A 10,844-nucleotide genomic window follows, 5' to 3' on the forward strand; every position below is an offset into this window, starting at 1 on the left:
AACATAAATTCTGCATGAATATGGCACATTTGGATTCATGATTCGAAACGCGAGCAAAACTTTATAAAATTGGTAACATTTGGTAAATGTGAGGGGAGGGGGTTTTCAGAGCCCAGAGGCACGGCGTTCTTGTAAGCACAGCAGTCGTTGTGTGTTGTGTTTTTTTTTTTTTTTTTTTTTTTTTTTTTTTTTTTTTTTAAACTTTGTGTGCACATTGCAGCTAGCCAATCAGGGCGCACGAAACAACCTGATTGTGTCCTGACACTACGGCTTGTGTCATTGGCTGCTGTAATCGCATGTCCCTCTCCATATAAATAGCGGACATCTTGTTTTAGCATCATTTTAACACTGTAACAATGCAGAGAGGCTGCTTCTGATGCTGCCACTGTTAACAGCAAGATTTTAGCTAGATAGTTAGGTGGTTGTATATTAGTCAGATAGTGTAGTATAGCCTGGTCCAAAGCAGTACAGACGTGGAGCATATCACATTTACAGAGTGGACACAGATTAAGGACCTCTGCATCCTTCTGCACAGTTTCGAAATGGCTACTAAGATGGTGGTCCCATAAGAAGAATGCAGAAGGGATACCATTGTTTCTAAGTTCAAGACTTTGGTCACACAGGCGGGTGCCAAGGGAGAGTGGATTACTGCGATCAAGGGGGGAGGGGGGGGCTGGTGATTACAGGCAAACTTATCGAAGTTGCAAGATTCAAGGAACAAACGGAGGAGGAAGAGGTGATGGGCGAGCAACTGACGGATGAAGAGGATAATCCTCCCCTCTCTGTAGTTGGCAGGAGGAGATGGAGCAGGACCGGAGTGGGACTGAAAAGCAGCCCACATACACTCCTATTTAATGGATTTGAATCTTCTATGCAGCCTTTTCTGTACAGTTTGTGGGCGAGAACACTAAGGGCGTTAAATAGGTGAAAAATTACAGTATACATCCCTCCTTGTCTTTAAAAGGTGGGAGATATGGCATTCTATGACTGCGCATATGCCCTGTGACCCTGCTGACGTTTTTGGTTTTGAAAAGAGAAAAAAAAATTGCAGCATGCTACGAGTGGCTCCCAAATCGGATCACGCGCACCTATACAGGTCTATGGGTGCGTGTGACACATCGGACTAGTCTGATTTAAGTGGACACAGAGAATGGAGAAGATGGAATAATGTAGATTCTCCATCTCCTCCGCACCTGTGATACCATTATCTCATGCAAGAGAATCAGATCACAGTAACCTGACACTGATCAAACTCGGAGCAGAATGTGATCGATGTCATTACCATAATCGATATGATTCTCTGTCATCAATCATGTGAACGAGCCCTTAGTGATATCACCACATAAAGAAAAAAATGAAAGGGATTGTCCATCTACTAAAAATGGCCAGTCCTCCAGCCAGTCGTGCACCAGGAGCTTATTTTGCCCAAAAGATCTGATTTATGTAGAGACCGATTGTCCAGCATTGATAGAAATCAGATAATCTTGGCTAAATATGCTCCTGGTGCAAAACTGGCTGGAGGACTGGGAGAAAATATCATTCTCATTAAACCTAAAAGTCAGCCACCAGCCAGTTCTGGACCAGAGAATGGAAACATGTATATTTAAAGGAGTTGTCCACTACTTTAACACTGATGACCGATCCTTAGGATAAGTCATCATGTTTGATCGGTGTTGGTGCGACACCTGGCACCATCACAGGTCAGCTGTTCTCAGTGCTGGCGGGAACTGCACACATTGCAGATTGTGCTGTGGATTTTTATGCAAATTTTGCTAAATCCACAGGTAAAATGACTTGCGTTTTATGTGCGGATTTTCTGCGGATTTCGCCTGCGTTTTTACACCTGCGGATTCCTATAATGGAGCAGGTGTAAAAACGCTGCGGAATCCGCACAAAGAATTGACATGCTGCGGAAAATAAACCACTGCAAATCTGCGCGGAATTTTCGGCAGCATGTGCACAGCGGTTTTTGTTTTCCATAGGTTTGCATGGTACTGTACACTGCATGGAAAACTGCTGTGGATCCGCAGGACCAAATCTGCAATGTGTGCACATACCCCTACAGAACTGCACAGCACAGCCCCTTTAGTTGAATAGGTGCCAAATGTGCAGTATCTGAGCAGTTCACGCCGGCACAGAGTACAGATGATCTGTGGTGGCGGCAGGCGTCGCACCCACACAGATCAGACCTTGATCACCTATCCTTAGAAAAAGCCATCAATGTTAAAGCAATGGACACCTCCTTAAATTTACTAAATTTGTCCCTGGGTTGAGATAGACACCAACTCACCCAGATTGCTACAGATTGGGGCAGGAATGACAACACACCGTGGCCAACAGCTAGACTGGAGCTAATTGGGGGCGACCAGGGGTGTACATAGAAACCATGGTGCCCCAGAGCAAAAGTTCTAATAGCCCTGCACATACAGTCATATGTAAAAGTTTGGGCACCCCTATTAATGTTAACCTTTTTTCTTTATAACAATTTTGGTTTTTGCAACAGCTATTTCAGTTTCATATATCTAATAACTGATGGACTTGGTAATATTTCTGGATTCAAATGAGGTTTATTGTACTAACAGAAAATGTGCAATGTTCATTTAAACAAAATTTGTCCGGTGCAAAAATATGGGCACCCTTATCATTTTCTTGATTTGAACACTCCTAACTACTTTCTACAAACTTCCTGAAGCACTGAATTGGTTTTGTAACCTCATTGAGCTTTGAACTTCATAGCCAGGTGTATCAAATCATGAGAAAAGGTATTTAAGGTGGCCACTTGCAAGTAGTTCTCCTATTTGATTCTCCTATGAAGAGTGGCATCATGGGCTCCTCAAAACAACTCTCAAATGATCTGAAAACAAAGATTATTCAGCATAGCTTTTCAGGGGAAGGATACAAAAAGTTGTCTCAGAGATTTAACCTGTCAGTTTCCACTGTGAGGAACATAGTAAGGAAATGGAAGAACACAGGTACAGTTCTTGATAAGCCCAGAAGTGGCAGGCCAAGAAAAATATCCGAAAGGCAGAGAAGAAGAATGGTGAGAACAGTCGAGGACAATCCACAGACCACCTCCAAAGACCTGCAGCCTCATCTTGCTGCAGATGGTGTCACTGTGCATCGGTCAACAATACAGCGCACTTTGCACAAGGAGAAGCTGTATGGGAGAGTGATGCGAAAGAATCCGTTTCTGCAAGCACGCCACAAACAGTCGCCTGAGGTATGCAAAAGCACATTTGGACAAGCCAGTTACATTTTCGAAGAAGGTCCTGTGGACTGATGAAACAAAGATTGAGTTGTTTGGTCATACAAAAAGGCGTTATGCATGGAGGCTAAAAAACACAGCATTCCAAGAAAAACATTTGCTACCCACAGTAAAATTTGGTGGAGGTTCCATCATGCTTTGGGGCTGTGTGGCCAATGCCGGCACCGGGAATCTTGTTAAAGTTGAGGGTCGCATGGATTCAACTCGGTATCAGCAGATTCTTGACAATAATGTGCAAGAATCAGTGACGAAGTTGAAGTTACGCAGGGGATGGATATTTCAGCAAGACAATGATCCAAAACACCGCTCCAAATCTACTCAGGCATTCATGCAGAGGAACAATTACAATGTTCTGGAATGACCATCCCAGTCCCCAGATCTTAATATCATTGAACATCTGTGGGTGATTTGAAGCGGGCTGTCCGTGCTCGGCGACCATCAAACTTGGCTGAACTGGAATTGTTTTGTAAACAGGAATGGTCACAAATACCTTCATCCAGGATCCAGGAACTCATTAATAGCTACAGGAAGCGACTAGAGGCTGTTATTTTTGCAAAAGGAGGATCTACAAAATATTAATGTCACTTTTATGTTGAGGTGCCCATACTTTTGCACCGGACAAATTTTGCTTAAATGCAGATTGCACATTTTCTGTTAGTACAATAAACCTCATTTGAATCCAGAAATATAACTGAGTCCATCAGTTATTAGATATATGAAACTGAAATAGCTGTTGCAAAAACCAAAATTGTTATAAAGAAAAAAGGTTAACATTAATAGGGGTGCCCAAACTTTTACATATGACTGTATGATGGCCCCATATACAGTATCGTAGGTGTGTGTATGTATAATATATATACCGTATTTACTCTCTCATCACCACACGCCCAGCTCCAGTATACACCAGCTCATGTAGTCACTCACCAGGTTCCAGACACCACCATCACTCCTATCCTGGCAGGCATCCAGTGATTACAGCGTCAGGCAGGCGTGGGTAGGCCTGATGTCCTGAGCCTCCTCTCCTCAGCACTGCAGCCTGAAGCAGGAGAGCAGAGCGTACTCTCTCCGCCCACAAAGAACGTCCTGATGTGCAATGTCAGACTTTCTTAACCCCCTCCTGTGCCACTGACTGGTCAGTGATAATGCAGCTGAGCTGCTGCCAGAGCACGCATACCTGTGTTAACCGCCGTGCCCACAGATTTAAAGGGCCGGTGGCAGGAATTTAAAAGGGTCTGGTGACCTCATCGGCGGCAGCCGGATAAGCGGGCACCGCCACTCCAACAGCCCACAGAGGCACATATATCGCAGCCCAGTGGGAAAATGCCTGGTTGGCCAGATTACCAATCCGGGCCCGGGATGGAGGAAACGAGCCTCATTGTTATCCAGCCACCATCACAGCATGGGCTTGGACCTCATGGTAGAGCCCAACATACAAGTGCCTTCTTGCTGCGCTATCTGCAACATGATCCCTGTATAGTTATAATTAGGAATAATGCAGACTACTGGGTTGCCACTTTATTAGAGCCAGGAGGAAGTGGAAAGACATATGTGAAGTTGTTCCCTGAAAATTGCCCACACACAAAATTGCCAATTGCAGCAGCACAAAGTTTAAGATCTATGATTTTTGAGGTGCAAGGTGAGGATGTTCCCATGATATCTAATTAACTTGTGATTTACAGTTGATCTAGTGCAAAACTGCAAAAATGAAGATCTGTGTTTGTAGCAGTCTGTCATTATCAACAATAGATAGATATAGTCTGCTCTCATCTCTCACTGATTCTGCCTTACTCCTCCCCAAAACGGCAGCACATGCAGACCAGGAGCAATGTGATCCAGAGGAGCCATCACTGCTATCAGTACTCACAAAAGTATCACTGTATTATCTGTGGAGTTATATGGGACTGCAGGTCACATCTAATACATTAACATCTCAGTGGGAGCCCACTAAAAGCAAGGAGCTGCTGGCAGAGATAGTTGTTCCTGGAAGCGCAGAAGGCACAGCAGAAAGGTGAATTTCTGCCACTTGTACCACCTTGTGTTCTTGCTGAGAATGTATATGTTTTTGCAGTGGTGTAACTGGAGTCCGATGGACCCCGGTGCGAAATTTGGACCTGTCCCCCCCCCCACACACACACACACACGTTGGTCAGATGTATGGGCCCCTGTATTTTTATTAAGACTTATGAATTGCCCCCTACATTAAGTAGTAAAATGTCCCCCATCCTGGTATATATGCCCATCATCCCAGTAAATACGTCTGCATCCTGGTATAAAGTATATGTCCTAATGCTAGTATATATGGTCCCCATCCTGGTTTACATGGTCCCCAATCCTAGTGTATGTGTCCCCATTCTGCCCTTAATGCATACTTAAAAACAAAAACATTCTACTCACCTTTACTGTGCTCCCACGTCACCCAGTGTCTTTTGTAGCCAACGCACAGCCCAGCAGCTGACATCGGAGTGTGCACCATTGTCATGCACGTCGTCAGCTCACAGCCACTGCATGTGTCGCAGTGCAGCATGTGTCGCAGTGCAGCGACCCGACGGGTCTCTGCAACACTATGTATGTTATCTGGATCTTCAGTGAAGATGGAGATCCATCAGAAGCAAGCACCTGTACCCCTGTGCCTGGTCGTAGCCTTGATCCCTGCGACCACAGTCGTTACACATCTGTGTTTTTTCTGTTGGTGAACCAATAGTCTTACCAATGTGTGTTCCCCTCACCCTGTGTTGTCTGAGTGGTGTTCTACCCATGGGGATCGAGTGTGGGCTGTTGTGAGTTCATTTTCCCCTTCGTCACTGAGGTCTGGTGAACTCCCTATTCTGGTAAAGGAAGGTAATGAGCCTGATTATCAGGCACCTGAGCCTAATGAGGATGACTGGCTGAGTGGAATCACTGACTGGATATAAGGCTGCTGATGCCCTTCTGCCCTGCGGGTGATTTCTCTGTGGACTTCTAGGACACCAGTCTGATTCCTGCTTCCCTAAAGCTAAGTTTTCTGCTTTGCCTGTTTGCATTTATGTTTTGTTTTTGTTTTCCTTGCTTTTCTGGATTCTGCCATTCCCTGCTGGGATGAGCTGAATCTCCTTTTTGCCGGTTGCTCTGTCTTCAGAATATTCCTGAGTACTGACATAGCTTTTTTGAAGCCTAGCGTCTTCAGGGCCTTTTTCACTGTCAGTCTGTTGGCTCTTATTTTCATAGGGTTTTTCACGGATTGCAGACAGCAGCCTTCCTGTCCTTTCCTATCTAGGTAGTTTGGGCCCCGTCTTTGCTCAGTCTCTTTCTGTCTGTTAGTGTTTTCATCTTGCTTCACCGTCATTATATGTTGGGGGCTGCCTACTGCTTTGGGGTCTGCTCTGGGGCAGTTTAGATTTCCCCTTTCTTTCTTTAGGCCTACTTAATTCTCCGGCTGTGATCGAGGGGTCTAGGGCATCGTAGGATCCCCCCACGGCTACTGTTAGTTGTTGTGATAGGATCAGGGGTCTGCAATCCGATAGCTGCCAACCTCTCTGGTTTTCTGGACTTAGCTAGCATTTCTGTTTTTGCCTCCTACGGTGACTCAATCATAACAGTGGGCATTCAGTGGGATGAGCCCTGGTTCTTGCAAGCTCTCGAAAGACAGCCAGGCCAGCAGACAAGAGCACCTGGGTCGCCCTCCCAGGGCTGTGGGGTACTCGTTACCGGGCCGTGTGTCAGAGGGATGTGTCACAGCAGCGGTGACCCGGTCCATGGCCCTGGGTGCCCAAGCAATAGGGAATGTAGTTAATGGAATAATAGTTCGTGACACCACCTGTGGTGTTTGGCAAGGGAGGTGTTAAGCCGACGCTGCATGCAGATCCGCTGGGACTGATGGTAGGGTGCAGCAATAATATAAAAGCTCCCCACAGGTGGAGCTGTAGTCCCAGGGCAGTGTAGGTGGTTGGCACAGGGATGTAGCAGTGCCAGAAGGGTAGGAAGCAGACTAGACACAGCGGGGTGCAATTTCTGTACCTTTACTTGATAACTGCCGTCCAGGGTCCTGATTACAGATGGTATTGGAGCAGGTTAGCCTGGAAGCAACTCAGGGATTCTCTCTCAGCAGAAGGGCTGTGCAGTCTCCTTCCTAGCGCCTTGTAGTGTGAAGCACTCCAGTACTTAGTTACTCTAGAGTTCCTCCTGTCAGATGTTCCCCAAGAACCTTACTTGCACGGCAGACAGCTATAGCCTATTTCGGGGGCTCCTTTCTCCTGAGTCTCTGCTCTCTATCCAAGCTGCTGTGGCGCCCTCAAGTCTTAGATGGGAGCAGGGCATTTACAGCCTCCTGCTCCTCTGGTATCTGTTGCAGGACCTTTAGTATCCATACAACCGTGGAGACTAGGCTCCAGTTCTTGCGCTCTCACGCTGAGGGAGCTCGCCTTCCGCAGCTCAACTTCCAGCTTCTCCTTACACGTCTGCACACTTCACCCTCCGCAGACTAACTGACCACCCCTTCCTCTTGGCCCACAGAGGGCACTCCTCCCCCTAATCCTGGTTCAGAGTTCCCCCTGCTGGCCTGGAGTGGAACTGTGTTGCATGTATAGGTAAACTGCTGGAGAGACCCATCATTACCTCCAAGCCTGGCATATCCCTCCCCTGGAGGAAGGCAAAGCCAGTGTGGCGACCATACTCCTGGGGGCGCCACACACCCACTGACCCGTGTGTCTCCATAGTGATGTCACTGACCAACAGAGGACCCGGAAGTGCCATAGCAGCACCGCTCTCCCTTTGATTTCAGTGGCACTGAATCTGGCGCCTGCACTTCCTTCCCTTTCCACTTATGACTACGTAGGATCTGTTCACGCTTATTCTCTTGGTAGTTATGTACAGTTGTGGCCAAAAGTATTGACACCCCTGCAATTTTGTCAGATAATACTGTTTCTTCCTGAAAATGATTGTAAACACAAATTCTTTGGTAGTATTATCTTAATTTAATTTGTCTTAAATGAAAAAACACAAAAGAGAATGAAGCAAAACTTTGATCATTTTACACAAAACTCCAAAAATGGGCCAGACAAAAGTATTAACACCCTCAGCCTAATACTTGGTTGCACAACCTTTAGCCAAAATAACTGCGACCAACCGCTTCCGGTAACCATCAATGAGTTTCTTACAATGCTCTGCTGGAATTTTAGACCATTCTTCTTTGGCAAACTGCTCCAGGTCCCTGATATTTGAAGGGTGCCTTCTCCAAACTGCCATTTTTAGATCTCTCCACAGGTGTTCTATGGGATTTAGGTCTGGACTCATTGCTGGCCACCTTAGAAGTCTCCAGTGCTTTCTCTCAAACCATTTTCTAGTGCTTTTTTGAAGTGTGTTTTGGGTCATTGTCCTGCTGGAAGACCCATGACCTCTGAGGGAGACCCAGCTTTCTCACACTGGGCCCTACATTATGCTGCAAAATTTGTTGGTAGTCTTCAGACATCATAATGCCATGCACACGGTCAAGCAGTCCAGTGCCAGAAGCAAAGCAACCCCAAAACATCAGGGAACCTCCACCATGTTTGACTGTAGGGACTGTGTGTGGGGTTTTTTTGTTTTTTTTGTTTTTTTTTTTCTCCTGTAAACTCTGTTGATGCCTTTGCCCAAAAAGCTTTACTTTTGTCTCATCTGACCAGAGAATATTCTTCCAAAATGTTTTAGGCTTTTTCAGATAAGTTTTGGCAAACTCCAGCCTGGCTTTTTTATGTCTCTGGGTAAGACGTGGGGTCTTCCTGGGTCTCCTACCATACAGTCCCTTTTCATTCAGACGCCGACGGATAGTACGGGTTGATACTGGTGTACCCTCGGACTGCAAGGCAGCTTGAACTTGTTTGGATGTTAGCCGAGGTTCTTTATCCAACATCCGCACAATCTTGCGTTGAAATCTCTTGTCAATTTTTCTTTTCTGTCCACATCTAGGGAGGTTAGCCACAGTGCCATGGGCTTTAAACTTCTTGATGACACTGGCAGGGTAGACACAGGAACATTCAGGTCTTTGGAGATGGACTTGTAGCCTTGAGATTGCTCATGCTTCCTCACAATTTGGTTTCTCAAGTCCTCAGACAGTTCTTTGGTCTTCTTTCTTTTCTCCATGCTCAATGTGATACACACAAGGACAGAGGTTGAGTCAACTTTAATTCATGTCAACCGACTGCAAGTGTGATTTAGTTATTGCCAACACCTGTTAGGTGCCACAGGTAAGTTACAGGTGCTGTTAATTACACAAATTAGAGAAGCATCACATGATTTTTCGAACAGTGCCAATACTTTTGTCCACCCTCTTTTTTATGTTTGGTGTGGAATTATATCTAATTCTCAAAACAAAAGATGACAACGTAGTTTAAGAACCAACAGAATATTATGACTCCTGCCCTCATAAAGCGGAAGCAAATGTGCTTCTGTGCTGCAGAGCATCTCACCTATACCTGTATACTATCCCCCCTGTCATGCAGAGCATTTAACCTATAATTCTATATTCTCTGTCCTGCAGAGCCTCTCACCTAAAATTCTACATTATTCTGCCCTGGACAGCATCCACGTATACTTGCATGCTGTCCCCCTGTCCTGCAGAGTATTTAACCTATAGATCTATGCTATTTTCTGTCCTGCAGAGCATGTCGCCTATAACTTGCTACTGTTTTCCTGTGGGTATTCATTTTTGTAGGCAATCTTCTGTGGGCATTATTCATATCATGTGAACATCCTCACCTTGCACCTCAAATATCATAGATCTGAAACTTTGATGCTGCAATTGGCAATTTTCCTGTGGGCATTTTTCTGGTCACCGTGTGAAGCAGCTCCCTGTCAGGAGGAGCTGCAGGGAAGGAAACAGACAGAAGGAAGCTCCTTGTAGAGGGAAGGGATCCTAGATGCATGGGCAGTGACCATACTGCCCGTGGGGCTCATTCCACGTCGTCTAAATGTCGGGTGGCGGGATCAGGTTGCAGTATAGGGACTGGTCCTAAAACTACTGGAGTGAACAATGGACTCTGCTAGATCAACCAGAGGTTAAGAGTAGTGTTGAGCGATACCGTTCGATACCCCAAAATATCGTATCGGATGGTATCGCCCGATACGAAAAAAAAATATCGGGTATCGTCGATTCTGAAAGTCCCATTCAAGTCAATGGGACTTCCGGTATCGGAATTTAAAAAAGCCCTTTATTTCCTTGTTGGCTAATTCTACATAATTGAAAACAAATAAGAATCATGTAGAATGTATTGTGGGAGGTGGAGGAGACATTAAAGGCATAGTGGTTTATTCAAATCACATGGCATAGCATTAATTCCAATTTTTTTTTCAAGACATTCAGAGTTAAAAAGATATTGACTATGTTAACTTTTTTATATTTAGTCAGATATGTATGTTTCACAACTTCCATGCTCTTCACCTTCTTTTGTACTTCTCCCACACTTTCTCCTTCATGATCCGCAGTAGTAGCATTTTTTTCGTCAACTTTTTCTTCACCTTATTCATCTTCTTCTTCTTCCCATTAACTTTTTTTTTTTCCATTCTTCATATTCTTCTTCAGCTATTATTTTCATATGCTATTTCTTCATCTTCTTCCTATTCTTTTTCT

The 10,844-nt window shown here is 45.2% G+C and overlaps 1 protein-coding gene across 2 annotated transcripts in view; it reads left to right on the forward strand.

Annotated features, from left to right (window-relative positions):
• The window catches only part of SYT15 (synaptotagmin 15), a 68,362-nt gene that overhangs the window by 19,902 nt on the left and 37,616 nt on the right, over positions 1-10,844 (forward strand). The window lies entirely within an intron of this gene.

The sequence above is a fragment of the Dendrobates tinctorius genome, unplaced genomic scaffold (genome assembly GCF_039654945.1).
Source record: "Dendrobates tinctorius isolate UK_male_01 unplaced genomic scaffold, ASM3965494v1 ptg000040l, whole genome shotgun sequence".
NCBI lineage: Eukaryota > Metazoa > Chordata > Amphibia > Anura > Dendrobatidae > Dendrobates > Dendrobates tinctorius.